The 15,925-nt window shown below is 46.3% G+C and overlaps 1 long non-coding RNA gene across 2 annotated transcripts; it reads right to left on the bottom strand.

The window, feature by feature from the left end:
- Window positions 1-6,231: 6,231 nt before the first annotated feature.
- Window positions 6,232-15,444, bottom strand: LOC122542274. Of its 2 annotated transcripts, none has more exons than XR_006309769.1 (3): window positions 15,365-15,444; window positions 15,051-15,118; window positions 6,232-7,001 (listed from the first exon to the last, which is right to left on the bottom strand). It is a non-coding gene; the product is annotated as an uncharacterized LOC122542274 (long non-coding RNA). The 2 variants fall into 2 exon arrangements; XR_006309768.1 differs by lacking the exon at window positions 6,232-7,001 and adding an exon at window positions 8,787-9,154.
- Between the last annotated feature and the right edge of the window lie 481 nt (window positions 15,445-15,925).

Raw genomic sequence — 15,925 nt, 5'->3', positions numbered from 1 at the left:
GTTATGGGGAACAACTGTTTCCTATCCACCATGTCCATGCCCCTCATGATCGCAGATACCTCAGTCAGGACCGCCTCCACCCCAGCGGTCTCTGCTCCAAAGAAATCCCCCACCCAAGATTCTCCAGACTGTTTTCATCGCTGAATTGCTCCATCCCTGGCAAACATCTTGGTGAATGTCCTCTGTACCCCCTCCAGTGCAAATCTTCCTACAGCATGGGGACCAGAACTACACACTGTACTCCAGCTGTGGTCTAGCCAAGTTGTTTAACATGGGGACGCAAGTGCGGTCAGTTCCACACAATCTTTTTTTTTAGATTAGATTACTTACAGTGTGGAAACAGGCCCTTCGGCCCAACAAGTCCACACCGCCCCGCCGAAGCGCAACCCACCCATACCCCTACATGTACCCCTTACCTAACACTACGGGCAATTTAGCATGGCCAATTCACCTGGGCAGCAGTGCTAACCACTGTGCCACCGTGCCGCCCACGGTAGGTGTTGACCAAGTTCAGTCACATGGCAAACCGTGATGAGTAGGCCACCTCCCATCTTCAGCCTTTGGAGACATGGCCCTCATCATCCTGCTCTTCCCTTGAGGAATTCTTGGGCTGTTTTTAACCAGAACCCCATCCACTTGACTGTACCACCATGGGATAGCCTAACAGGAGTGTGAGGTCTGTATGGTAACACTCTCTGTGTCATTGACACACACAAATCTCTCCACCACATCAAGGTAATGGAAGTCCGAGCCATCCTGTCTATGTAGGCAGACTGGAGATGCTCCACTGGCCCAGAGGAATGTCAGTGGGCAATCTTCCAATCCACACCATATTGGATACTGACATGGGCTGGTAGGTCAGCTCAGATGCTGAGCAAGTTGGGGGATGATCTATCAGTTTCAGATGCTCTGCTCAGGGCATGAGTGGTCATATTATCATGCAGGAGTCTCATTCAGAGAGATACTGAAGATTGTAATGAGGTCAGCTAGATGCATCTCATAGAATATGAGTTCCCTGATTGGGGCTGTTAACTTGGTCCAGTCAGAGAGCCCTGGTTGACAGATATAAACAGGCATGTCAGAAGTTCTGTTCACTCTGAGGAAGCCAGATTAGCGTCATATATATGCCTGTGTAAATAAAGAGTCTCATTCAGAGAGATACTGCAATGATTGTAATGAGGTCAGCTAGATGCATCTCATAGAATATGAGTTCCCTGATTGGGGCTGTTAACCTGGTCCAGTCAGAGAGCCCTGGTTGACAGATATAAACAGGCATGTCAGAAGTTCTGTTCACTCTGAGGAAGCCAGATTAGCGTCATATATATGCCTGTGTAAATAAAGGGTGGCTTGGTGACAGGATAACGGCCTTTGTGGAGTTATTTCAGCTACAATTGACACAAGACAACATGCAGAAGTTGGCAGCTGCTGGTTCCTCACCACCCCCCAGTCTTTCCCCAGCAGTTACTTGTTTCTGCTCCCACCTCCTATGCCATGTGGCCACTCCCAGCCAATCCTGTTCACCCACAAATTGGCTGCTCCCCCTCCACCCCACAGGCTACTCGCTTATTTGTGGTTTCCTCCAATCAGGGGCTAGTTGCTTCCTGGACTTGTTGTTGATAGGCTGACTGATGAACCAATCAGCAGGAAACATGGGGCTATATCAGCTTGTGATTAGGTGATCAGCTCCTTTCTAAACCTCTCCATCTCAAGTAATCCAGAGACTCATGTAATGTTCTGGGGATCCAGGGTTGAGTCCCACCATGGCAGATGGTAGAATTTGAATTCAATTTGTTAAAAAACTCCAAGTAAAATTTAGAATGCAGAACAGGCCCTTCAGCCCTCGATGTTGTGCCGATCTGTGGAACCAATCTGAAGCCTACCTATCCTGCACTATTCCATTTTCATCCACGTTTATCCAATGACTATTGAAATGCCCTCAAAGTTGGCGAATCTACTACTGTTGCAGGCAAAGCATTCCATACCCTTACGACTCTCTAAGTAAAGAAACTATCTCTGACACCTGCCCTATATCTATCACCCCCCAGTTTAAAGCTATGTCCTCTTGTGCTATCCATCACCATAAAAAGGCTCTCACTGTCCACCCTATCTAACCCTCTGTAAGAGGTAATTTTGGTTTAAACTTTAAGATGTGCCTGGACCACAGACTGATCTATAATAAAAGACAAAACCTTTGTTTCTTTTCTAACAACCATTTTATATACTCAAAAGTAGAGTAGTTTAAATTGTGCAGAATGCTGACAATTTTACCTATCCTGCACTATTCCATTTTCATCCACATGTTTATCCAATGACTATTGAAATGCCCTCAAAATTGGCGAATCTACTACTGTTGCAGGCAAAGCATTCCATACCCTTATGACTCTCTAAGTAAAGAAACTATCTCTGACACCTGCCCTATATCTATCACCCCCCAGTTTAAAGCTATGTCCTCTTGTGCTATCCATCCGAGGAAAAAGGCTCTCACTGTCCACCCTATCTAACCCTCTGATTATCTTATATGTCTCAATTAAGTCACCTCTCAACTTTCTTCTCTCTATCGGAAACAAGTCCCTCAGCCTTTCCTCATAAGACCTTCCTTTCATACCAGGCAACATCCGAGTAAATCTCCTCTAAACCCTCTCCAAAGCTTACACATCCATCGTATAATATGGTGACCAGAATTGTACGCAATACTCCATGGAATTAAGAGTTGAATGATGACCATGAATCCATTGTGGATTGTTGGAAAAACCCATCTGGTTTACTAATGTCCTTTAGAGAAGGATGCTGCCATCTTCACCTGTTCTGGCCTATATGTGACTCCAGACCCACAGCAATGTGGTTGACTCTTAATTGCCCTCTGGGCAATTAGAGTTGGGCAATAAATGCTGATCTAGCCAGTGACTCCCTCATCCTGTGAATGAATCGAGAAATAAAGAGTGGTGATGATTGGTTCCGTCACCACCACCTTAAATTGGTTGGAGGGGAAATTTTGCTCGCATCTTACATTTTGAGCATTGCTCCAAAGTTGCCCAGTATTGAACTCTGCCTGCTGCACCCTTCTTATAGCACAGTGGCTCACTGGTTAGCACTGCTGCCTTACAGCGCCAGGGGCCTGGGTCCGATTCCAGCCTTGGGCAACTGTCTGTGTGGAGTTTTCACGTTCTCCCTGTGTCTGCATGGGTTTCCCCTGGGTCCTCTGGTTTCCTCCTACAGTCCAAAGATGTCAAGAGTAGGGTGGATTGGCTATGCTAAATTACCTATAGTGTCCAGGGATGTGTAGGTTAGCTGGATTGGCGAGGTTAAATGCAGGGTTATTAAGATGGTGTGGGTCTGGGTGGGAAGCTCTTTGGAGGGTCAGTCAGACTCGATGGACTGAATGGCCTGCTGCTGCACTTTGGGATCCTATGATTCTATATGCTGGGAATTTGAAGCTTGCTTGCACAGAACCTAATTAGCAGGGAAAGCATAGTTCTAATTTTACTGAGCGAATGCATGCAAGTCTTTCTGGTGTCTGCCACCAGGAAGCTCAACCCACCTTTAACAGTTGGGGAAATTAAATGCAAATTTGCATCCCATCATTGGAAACCTGAGCTTTGACTGGGAGCAGTGCAACATTCCACTCGTTGTTTGAATAGGCAATGAAGGGACAGCAACATATTTCCAAGTCAGGTTGGTGAGTGGCTTCAAGAGAAACTTGCAGGTAATGATAATCCTTGCATATGTCCCCCTATTCCTTCTAGATGGTACAGGGTTCAGGTTTGGAAGGTTTTTATTGCAGGAGTCTTGGTGAATTTCTGCAGTGCACCTTGTATAAGTCTGTAGAACATTGCTGTGTGTCGATGGTGAAAGGACTGAATGCTGAAAGTGGTGGATAGATTACCAGTTAAGACAGTTGCTTTGTCCTGGATGGTGTGGAGCCTCGTGAGTAACACTAAAACTGCATTTGTCCAAACAAGCTGAGGGCATACCATCCCACTCCTGACTTGTGCCTCGTTGATCATGGACAGGCTTCTGAGAGGTAGCAGGTGAGTTCCTCACTGTATACTCCCAGCTTCTGACCTGTTCTTCTTGCCACCGTATTTATATGTTCTGGTCAATGGTAAATGTTCAGATATTGACAGTGGGAGATTCTGTGATGTTAATGCCATTGAATCACAGATGGAATCATAGGATCCCTACAGTGTGGACTCAGGCCATTCGGCCCATCAGGTCCACGCCACCCCTCTGAAAAGCATCCCACACAGACCTCCCCCCTCAACCTATCCCTGCATTTCCCATGACTAATCTATCTAACCACATGATTGTGGCTGATCATCCAACTCAGTCCCCTGTTCCCGCCTCCAACGTTTGATCCCTTTACCCTTAACATCTATATCTAACCCTCGGATGCTGCCTGACCTGCTGTGCTTTTCCAGCACCACTCTGATCTAGACTCTGGTTTCCAGCATCTGCAGTCCTTGTTTTTACCTATCTATATCTAACTCCTTCTTGTAAACGTTTAACGTTTTGCCCTCAACCACTTTCTGTTGCAGAGAATTCCACAAGCTCTCCAGTCTCTGGGTGAAGACATTTCTCCTCACCTCAGTTCCAAAAGGGATACCCCGTATCCTTAAACTGTGACTTTGCTTCAGTTTCTGGGTTTACCCTGTCTAGTCCTGTTAGGCTTCTTTGAGATGCCCCCTGAATAAACTCCACAGAGGCCAGTATCCCATTACTAAGTCACCTTTTATTTACACGTGAATACTACTGGTCCAGTTTTTCAGAGACAGCTCTCAGAGTGAACCGAGCTCCTGTTTTTTTTTTCTTTTCCTTTTTTTGCGATAGTGCTCTTTTTTTCCCAGCACCCATGTTGTGTGTGTGCAGGTGTGAGACACAGTGAAAGACACAAGGTGCATGAATCTTTATTCAGTTTCTATCACCAGGAAGAAAAGAAACACCCAAGTGGCCAGTAACAAGCACTGCCCTTCACATCAAAGAGCTCCTTTTTATTATCTTTTTGTTTATTTTTGCCAGAAAAAGGTTTCTGATGAACATCAGAAATTCAGTAGAACACCAGGAACGTGATAAAGGATGTTACATGAGTAAAGAAAAGCATAAAAGATTAGCAAGTCATCTAAAAACAATCCAATGGCCTTTGAAATAACTCCAGAGGCCGGTTTCCTGTCACTGAGTTACCCTTTATTTCCATGTGGAGAGTCCTTGTCACTAATCCAACTCCCTCAGAGCCAGCTCTCAGAGTGACCAGGGTGTCTGACACTCTTGTTTATCTTTTGTTAATTTTTTTTCTTTTTTTTATCTTTTTGTTTAAAAGCCCCCACACTACCGCCTGACTGCGGTAGTGCTTATTTTTCCCCAGCACCAATGGGTGTGTGTGTGCAGGTGTGAGTCACAGTGAGAGACACAAGGTGCACAAATCTTTACTCAATTTCCACCACCAGGAAGAATGGAAAACACCCGAGTGGCCAGTGACAAGCAGTGCCCTTCACATCAAAGAGCTCCTGTTTATATCTGTCAGCCTGGGCTCCCTGATTGGACCAGATTAACAACCCCAATCAGGGAACTCAGATTCTACGAGGTCCACCTAGCTGACCTCGTTACAATCACCACACCATCCTTCCATCTTCTAACCTCCAGTTAAAATTGTCCTCTTCAACCTAATTTCTCTTTATGCGTCAGTCCTGCCATTTTAGGAGTCTGTCTTGTAAGCCTTCTGGTATTTGACCTTCTGGTAAGTCATGGTTGCTGTGAATCTACCTCAACTCCACTTGCCTGCCTACCCCAAATTCCTTTGACTCCCTTTGTTAGGCACGTTTCAATCTATCGCTGCCTTAAAAATGTTTAAAATCCCACAACACCAGGTTATAGTCCAACAGGTTTATTTGAAAGTACAAGCTTTTGGAACACTGCTCCTTCGTCAGGTAGCTCGTGGGGCAGGGTAATAGGGACACAGAATTTATAGCAAAAGATCATAGCGTTATACAACTGGTGTGATATATTGAACTAACTGACAATGTGACTTGAAAGAAGTTCTGGGATTTACACATTAATGAATCAAAACCTGCAATTGATTCTAAAAGATGAAAGACTTAACAACAATCTAGGTTTGTTCAATATATCGTATCAGATATGATACTATGATCTTTTGCTATAAATTCTGTGACTTATGATCCTGACGAAGGAGCAACGCTGTAAAAACTTGTGCTTCCAATTAAACCTGTTGGTCTATAACCTGGTGTTGTATGATTTTTAACTTTGTCCACCTCTGTCCAACACCAGTGCCTCTACATCTTAAAAATATTTAACTGTTCTACCTCAATCAATTTCTTAGGAAGGAAGTTCCCAAGATTCATGAGAGGAAAACACATCTTCACCTCCATCTTGAACAGGAGACCTTTATTTTTAAACAGTCTCCATTATTCTCTCTCACAAGAGGAAACAATTGGCATTCATCCTGTCAAGTCTCCTCATGATCTTTTATGTTTCAATAAGATCACATCTCATTCTTTTGAACTGCAATGGATACAGGCTGGGCCTGTCCAAATTTTCCTCATAAGACAATCCCCACGCCCCTACTCCCCCAACCCCTCACCATCCCAGGTGTCAGCCAAGTGGAAACGTGTTTGCCTTCCTTCTGAAACAAACAATAAAAGTTCTTCTCTGATTTATACCAGTTCTCCACCCACCATTCCTCCTGTTCCTTGGTGCCATTTTCCAACAGTCTCGAATGTTCAGATGACCACATCTGTTTACTCCTTTCAAATCGGAAAAAACATGGGGCCAAAGCAGGGCAGAGGAAGTCAGGGGCTGTTGTGCAGCATCATCTTTCCCTGAAGCTGAAAGTATCTCACGCTCCCAGAAAGGGAGTTTCCTCAGAATTGCGTACGTGATGCAGACCGTACTCACCAGAATGTCGAGCCCGATACTGAAGCAAAGCCTCTCCACTGTGACGTGGGTTAATGCCAGGAATTATTAACACACGCTTGACTTTCTATAGAAATCTGTCATGTGTGAAATGAACAATTAATGAGCTTGGGGTTAAGTTTGGTCCAGATTTTAATACCTGGCTTATTTTACCCCCACTGCCTCACAATTTACATGGAATAGTTATCATGGCAGAAACCAGCATCTATGAAGAGCCTTGCACATCCTCAGTATTAAGTTTTATTTCTACGAAAGCTGGCCCCAACAATTTTACTTGAATTCATTCATTGGATGAAGGCATCGCTGACTACGCCAGTATTTATTACCCAAAATAAGAGTCATGCATCAGCCAGAGTTTGGCAGTTTCCTTCCCGAAAAGGCATTAGTGAACCAGATGGGCTCTTCCCAACAATTGACACATTGTCATCATTAGTCCCTTAATTCCAGGTAGTATTTTTTCCATTGAAAATAAATTCGACAAATCACTACAGCAGGATTCTAACCTATAGTCCCCAGGATCAATAGCCCAGTGATAACACCACTAGGCCATTCCAAACTCCCACATTGCTGGGCTGGAGCATCAATCTAGACTTTGTGGTCAAATTTCTAGAATTAGAGTTTAGCATCTGTGTGCCCTCCAACTCAGATATGGTGAGGCTCACCCAATGAACCAGAGTCAAAGAAAGTTGCGGAATTTTTACCAGATTGTCATGATCTTATTGAATGGCAGAGCAGGCTCGAAGGAGCCAATTGGCCTTGTTCGTCGTTCATATGTTCGTAGTGCAGTGTAATGAGTACTGCGCTTCCCTGGGACTTGCAACGCAATCTCAGTCAGCAACATCTGAAACTGGATATGGTATAAACGCACAGAGCGCCCAATTCAGTTTGGGTTTCAAGGTTAACAGATGATGATTGCCCCAATCATTAGCACATACGCAATCTAGTCCTTTCCCCTTCTTATACACCACAATAAAATCACTCCAAGTCTATCATTAGAGGAATGTAAAAGCAAAATGAGGCCATTCAGCCCCGGAAGACTGTTCTGATGTTCAATGAAATATCGATTGATCTCCAAACTAATTCCTTATATTCCCTGCTACCCTAACTTTATTAATACTTCTGAATAACCAAACAAAATCTCCAAATTAAAATTGACCATTGATCTAGCTGTTTGTGCATGAAAGTTCCAAATTTCTATAATGCTTTGTTAAAAAGGTTCCTAATTTCATGCTTGAAGTGACTAATTTTTAGATTGTATTTCCGAGTCCAGCTCTCCCCAACCAGTGGAAATAAATATTTCTCTCTCTCTCTCTCTTTCCTATCTGTTCAACTGAATATCTCCAAAACTTTGATCAAGTCACCCCATAACCTTCCAAATTCCAAACAATAGAAGTCTGGTTTGTGCAATCTCTTCTTGCAATGCAACTTTAGGAACTCAGGCATCATTCTGACAAACCTACATGACTAATTGGTCCACTCAAAGTTAATACCTCTTTCTCAAATGCACTGCACAGTAACTCTGAGTGTGGTCTAACCAGGGCCTTGTACAACTAAAACATCATGTTCCTTGCCTTGTGTTACAGTTGTCTACCATTCATAGAGTCATAAGGTCATAGAGATGTACAGCACGGAAACAGACCCTTCGGTCCAACCCATCCATGCCGACCAGATATCCAAACCTAATCTAATCCTATTTGCCACCATTGGGCCCATATCCCTCTAAACCCTTCCTGGTCATATATCTATCCAGCTGCCTTGTAAATGCTGTAATTGTACCAACCTCCTCCACTTCCTTTGGCAGCTCATTCCATACACATACCACCCTCTGCGTGAAAACATTGCCCCTTAGGTCTCTTTTATATCTTTCCCCTCTCACCCTAAACCTATACCCTCTAGTTCTGGACTCCCCTATCCCAGGGGAAAGACCTTGTCTATTACTCTATCCATACACCTCACCAGTAATAGCAAAGTCCACCCTGGAACCACAGTAGACAACGTTATCACTGCGGGGAAGTCTACTATCAACTTATCGGACCACACCCTTCGACCGGAAGAGATTGAAGTCCTGAGTAGTGGTCTCAACTTCTGCCCCACCACTAAGATGGACCCGTTAGTTCTGGCAGCAGACATAGAGGAGTTCATCAGACGAATGAGATCCGGGAATTCTTTCAAGGTGCCAGCAGTGATCCTAATGAGTTCACTGAGGAACTGGAACAGTCATCACAGGGATCTGTAGAGGAGCGACCAAAGAAGGTGTCAAATTGGACCCCACCGGAGGGCCGCTGCCCTGGGCTTGACATGTATGCTCAAATCGTTAGGAAATATATAAATGCCAGATTCATCAGCCGTACCCACAAGTTAGAGCAAAGTATCACCCGTTCACAATGCAATGCCATCCAGGCTCTCAAAACCAATCACAACATTGTCATCAAACCAGCAGATAAAGGAGGAGCCAGTGTCATTCAGAATAGAACAGATTACTGCAATGAAGTGTACCGACAACTGAACAACCAGGAACACTACAGGCAACTACTGGCTGATCCGACCAAAGAACACACCCGAGAATTAAACACTCTGATCAGAACTTTGGACCCAGTCCTTCAGAGTTCCCTACGTGCCCTCATCCCACGTACTTCTCGTGTAGGCGACTTCTACTGCCTTCCAAAGGTACACGAAGCCAACACACCAGAACGTCCCACCGTGTCGGGCAATGGGACCCTATGTGAGAATCTCTCTGGCTTTGTGGAAGGCATCTTGAAACCTATTGTACAGGGGATCTCCAGCTTCTGTCGCGACACTACGGATTTCTTACAGAAACCCAGCATCCATGGACCAGTCGAACCGGGAACATTCCTCGTCACAATGGACGTTTCCACACTCTACACCAGCATCCCCCACATCGCGGCAACAGCCTCAGTACTCAACACCAACAACTGCCAATCTCCAAACACCATCCTACAACTCATCCGCTTTATCCTTGATCACAACGTCTTCAACTTTGACAACCAGTTCTTCATCCAGACACACGGAACAGCCATGGGGACCAAATTTGCACCGCAATATGCCAACATCTTCATGCACAGGTTCGAACAAGACTTCTTCTCTATGCAGGATCTCCAACCAACATTATACACCAGGTACATTGACGACATTTTCTTCCTCTGGACCCAGGGCGAGGAGTCACTGATAAAACTACACAGTGACATCAACAAGTTTCATCCCACCATCAAACTCATCATGGACTACTCTCGACTATCTGTCTCATTCTTGGACACATCATCTCCATCAGGGATGCACATCTCAGCACCATACTCTACCACAGACAACCTCACAATGCTACACTTCTCCAGCTTCCACCCAAAACATATTAAAACAGCCATCCCCTATGGACAAGCCCTACACATACACCGGATCTGCTCAGATGAGGAGGAACGTGACAGACACCTGGAAATACTCAGGGATGCCCTCACAAGAATGGGGTACGATGCCCAACTCATCGAGTGCCAGTTCCGACGTGCCACAGCAAGGAACTGTAATGACCTCCTCAGGGGACAGACACGTGCTGCAACCGACAGGGTACCCTTCGTTGTTCAGTACTCCCCAGGAGCTGAAAAACTACTCCATGTTCTTCGTGACCAGCAACACATTATCAATGAGGATGAGCACCTCACCAAGACCTTCCCCACACCTCCACTACAGGTTTGCCTTTAAACAACCACCAAACCTTAAACAGATCGTTGTTCGTAGCAAGCTGCCCGGCTCTCAGGATAACTCCATGCAACCCTGTCACGGTGGATGCTGCAAGACGTGTCAGAGTGTGGACATAGATACCACCATTACGCGTGGAAACACCTCCCACCTTGTACATGGCAGGTACTCATGTGACTCAGCCAACGTTATCTACCTTATACATTGCAGGCAGGGATGCCCGGAGGCATGGTACATTGGGGAAACCGAGCAAAGGCTACGGCAACGGATGAATGGGCACCGCACAACAATCAACAGACAGGAGGGTTCCCTCCCAGTTGGGGAACACTTCAGCGGTCCAGGACATTCAGCCTCGGACCTTAAAGTGACCATTCTCCAAGGTGGACTTTGGGACAGGCAGCAGCGAAAGGTGTCCGAGCAGAGGCTGATAGCTAAGTTCGGTACGCACAGTGAGGGCCTCAACTGGGACCTTGGGTTTATGTCACATTACAGGTGATCACCATTGCACTACACACACACACAGATACTCCTACGCACACACACTCTCTCACACACACAGGCTCTCCTAATCACACATACACACACACATCCTTACAGATACACACACTCCCACACTCACACATGCACCCCCACACAGACTTAAGACACTCTGCACTCACTACACACACACACATACACTTTCTCACACTCACAACCCCCAACCCAGACAGACACACACACACAGATAGACAAAGACAAACATGCGCACATATATTTTGTGGATTGAATTTGTACTTGCAGGGTTACATTGTACTTTGCTCAAAAACTGCATGCATTCATGTACTTCTTTTCTCTAATGAAAACAGCCCCAAGTGTCTCAGTCTTTCCTCATACGATCTTCGCTTATCTCACTTTTTAGATTAGAATCAATCTAAACATCATGGCATAGACAGAGAACACAGGGGGCCAACACCTTCAACATATTGTCTAGCTATCACCATTGTTAACAGCTAACCTGAGAATGCAACATTTTAAAAAAAGGTTTTGTGATTTACACATGAAAGAAGTGAAACTATCATGGCATTCTAACAGATGAAAGACTTAACAGACAACCAATTTTTCAATGTATAATTTCAGTTACGTCACACTGTAAATTTTTGCTATATATTCTGTGTGTTAGGATTGAGCCCTCCACTACCACCTGATGAAGGAGCGTCGCTCCGAAAGCTAGTGTGCTTCCAATTAAACCTGTTTCCTGATGAAGGGCTTTTGCCCGAAGCGTCGATTTCGCTGCTCCTCAGATGCTGCCTGAACTGCTGTGCTCTCCCAGCACCACTAATCCAGAATCTGGTTTCCAGCATCTGCAGTCATTGTTTTTACCTGTTGGACTATAACCTGGTGTTGTGTGATTTTTAACTTTGTACACCCCAGTCCAACACTGGCATCTCCAAATCATGATTTTATAAACCTCTATAAAGTCACCCCTCAGCCTTCGACACTCCAGGGAAAACAGCCCCAGCCTATTCAGCCTCTCCCTATAGCTCAAGTCTTCCAACCCTGGCAACATCCTTGTAAATCTTTCCTGAACCCTTTCAAGTTTCACAACAGCCTTCCGACATGAGCGAGACCAGAATTGCACACAATATTCCAACATTGGCCTAATTAATGTCCTTTACAACCTCAACATGACCTCCCAACTCCTGTATTCAATGCTCTGACCAATAAAGGAAAGCATACCTTTGTGGGCGGCACGGTGGCACAGTGGTTAGCACTGCTGCCTCACAGCGCCAGAGACCCGGGTTCAATTCCCGACTCAGGCGACTGACTGTGTGGAGTTTGCACACTCTCCCCGTGTCTGCGTGGGTTTCCTCCGGGTGCTCCGGTTTCCTCCCACAGTCCAAAAGATGTGCGGGTCAGGTGAATTGGCCATGCTAAATTGCCCATAGTGTTAGGTTAAAGGGGTAAATGTAGGGGTATGGGTGGGTTGCGCTTCGGCGGGTCGGTGTGGACTTGTTGGGCCGAAGGGCCTGTTTCCACACTGTAAGTAATCTAATGTAAGTAATCTAATACCAAACACCTTCTTCACTATCCTATCTACCTGTGGCTCTACTTTCAATGAGCTATGAACCTGCACTCCAAGGTCTCTTTGTTCAGGAACGCTTCCTAGGACCTTACCATTATGTGTATAAGTCCTGCTTTGATTTGCTTTCCCAGCATGCAGCACCTCACATTTATCTAAATTAAATTCCATCTGCCACCCCTCAATCCATTGGCCCATCTGGTCAAGATCCAGTTGTAATCTGAGGTAACCTACTTTGCTGTCCACTACACCTCCAATTTTGGAATCATCTGCAAATTTGCTAACTATACCTCCTATGGTCACATCCAAATCATTTATATAAATGATAAAAATTAGTGGTTGCATTAGGCTTTTTGAATATTTTCTGTGACTGCTTTTTAATCATCTATTCGCATGAATTCCTGCATCTGCAAAGCATCTTGTGATGTCTTGTGGCTGTGAAAGGAACAGATTATGTCTTTATTTTTGCCTTGCCTGCACTTTTGACCTCGACATCACCCACCGATAAAAGCATAGGGTTCCAACTGAGGCCATGTGTTATCTGACTTTGGCTTTAATCATATCTGGTTGCTTTTTTGGGAATTTCAAGGTGAAACATGTTTCAGAAGGATGCACAGGGTCAGACTGCTTCTTAGTGCTCAGCTCTGGTCACTGACACTCAGGGAGAATGTGGAAATAGGAGAAGCAGTCGGCCCCAAAGTCAACTTGCTGCTCCTTTTCAACACAATCATGGGAAACTTTCAACTTTCAATTCATGGCAGGCATGGAGGGCTATGGGGAGTGACCACTATCACAGAGGGAGCATGTAGAGGATCAGGGAGAATATCATTAAGGTATAATTTCAGGGGGCAGGGGCTGGAAGCAAAGCTCAATATAGAGGGTCTCCACATGGGGGCGATAGGTGGCAATGGACTGTTGGAGCTGAAAATGTGTTGCTGGAAAAGTGCAGCAGGTCAGGCAGCATCCAGGGAACAGGAGAATCGATGTTTCGGGCATAAGCCCTTCTTCAGGAATGAGGAAAGTGTGTCAGCAGGCAAAGGTAAAAGGTAGGGAGGAGGGACTTGGGGGCGGGGTGTCGGAAATGCAATAGGTGCGAGTCTGTTTGAGAATGTGGCTGAAGAGCTTCTGTGCAGAGGAGATGACCTGGAGGGTGCAGTGAGAGAGGGACTCACTGAAATCTTTGTAGAGGGAAGAAGAGAGCTTCTTCAAGGAAGGCATCCTTGTAAGAGGATTTGCAGTGGGTTAAAATCTTTGAGGAGAAAGTGAGGTCTGCAGAGCTGATCTCTGATCTCCAGCATCTGCTGACCTCACTTTCTCCTCAACATTCACCTAACATCTTTGGACTGTGGGAGGAAACCAGAGCACCTGGTGGGGGGGGGGGCAATGCAGACCTAGGGAGAATCTGCAAACTCCGCACAGACAGTCACCCGAGGCTGGAATTGAACCCCAGTCCCTGGCGCTGTGAGGCAGCAGTGCTAACCACTGAGCCACCTTGCCATACTGTATGTATGAAAATGGACTTTAATAAATACAACGGAAAGTGAAAAGGTGGATGTAGGAAAGGAGGAGGGTCAGAGTATATCACATTCTCTCTCTTTTTGATGTAATGTGTTAGGTATTCAGCAGACGGGGTTCCTTCACCAAAGTTTTGCAAATGATGCGACCAGGGCTATGGTGGAATAGACAATGGTGGCTACTGAAAGTCTGGGTCCCTAGCTTGGGTTGTTCTGGGAGGGGGTAATACACCTCCAGTAAAGTCCAGACAGAAATGTTTAAAATTCGTTTGTGGGTTGCTGACTGGCCCGGCATTTATTGCCTGTCCCTAGTTGTCCCTTGAGAAGATGGGGGTGAGCTGCTTTCTGGAGCCTCTTCAGTCCACCTGCTGTGGGTTGACCCACAATTCTCTTTGGGAGGGAATTAAAGTCTGCCACTTTATTCTGCCATGCAGTGCCCTGCACACTTACAGCAGGCAGCAAGGCGATGTGCTGGATGCTGAGAAACTGGGGACTCTGCTCCAAGGAGGGGGATGAGGACACTGAGATGGAGGAAGCTGTCCTTGTGGATGATCGAGCCCAGCTCCACTTGGTGCTGTAAGGCAGACAGGACCTGATGGACACCCGGTTTCCAGTAGATGTGAGCTGGGTGCAGAAGACCATGATCAGCTAACAAGGTCAAGATGCCAGCATTTGACTTGCATTGTGGGTGCAGACTGCAGTTTGGATTCATACCCTTTGCTTTTCCTTTTACTGTCAAAAAAGGATTATGTTTGGACTTGTCTAATTGCTTGCTTGTGTATGATGTTCCCGTATTGGGCAATGAGAATAAAATTAGAATTTCTTTTATTGTCATGTATACTCACATATGGTGAAAACTTTACAATTCGCCTCTTATGGCGCCATCTTAGGTACAAAGTACCGAGGTCCAAATCTTAGAAACAAAAAGAGGAATAAAAAAGAAAAGTAGTTGCATTCGTTTTCAGTGATTCGCAGTACAAGTTAGAAATAAGACATAGTTAAAAGGATAGACATCACAGTCAGATAAACTAATCACACATGAACATTACGTTGCAGTATCTCAGCGGAGGGGCCACTCCACATGATCTGACCGCCCGCGCCAGACCCCACTCCAACATCCGTCCTCACTGTCCATTGTCTGTCCCAAATTAGCTCTTACCTGTTCCAAGGTATTCACCTCCCCTTCATCGGCCTCTGCCCTGGGACTCACCTCCCCCTCATCAGCCTCTGCCCCAGGACTCACCTCCCCCTCACTGGCCTCTGCCCCAGGACTCACCTCCCCCTCACTGGCCTCTGCCCCAGGACTCACCTCCCCCTCACTGGCCTCTGCCCCAGGACTCACCTCCCCCTCACTGGCCTCTGCCCCAGGACTCACCTCCCCCTCACTGGCCTCTGCCCCAGGACTCACCTCCCCCTCACTGGCCTCTGCCCCAGGACTCACCTCCCCCTCACTGGCCTCTGCCCCAGGACTCACCTCCCCCTCACTGGCCTCTGCCCCAGGACTCACCTCCCCCTCACTGGCCTCTGCCCCAGGACTCACCTCCCCCTCACTGGCCTCTGCCCCAGGACTCACCTCCCCCTCACTGGCCTCTGCCCCAGGACTCACCTCCCCCTCACTGGCCTCTGCCCCAGGGCTCACCTCCCCCTCAATGGCCTCTGCCCCAGGACTCACCTCCCCCTCCCCGGCCTCTGCCCCCGGGCTCCCTTCCCCCTCACTCGC

The sequence above is a fragment of the Chiloscyllium plagiosum genome, chromosome 39 (genome assembly GCF_004010195.1).
Source record: "Chiloscyllium plagiosum isolate BGI_BamShark_2017 chromosome 39, ASM401019v2, whole genome shotgun sequence".
NCBI classification, from domain to species: domain Eukaryota; kingdom Metazoa; phylum Chordata; class Chondrichthyes; order Orectolobiformes; family Hemiscylliidae; genus Chiloscyllium; species Chiloscyllium plagiosum.
Note: the sequence above shows the minus strand (reverse complement) of the source record. Positions and strands in the feature narration are given on the sequence as shown.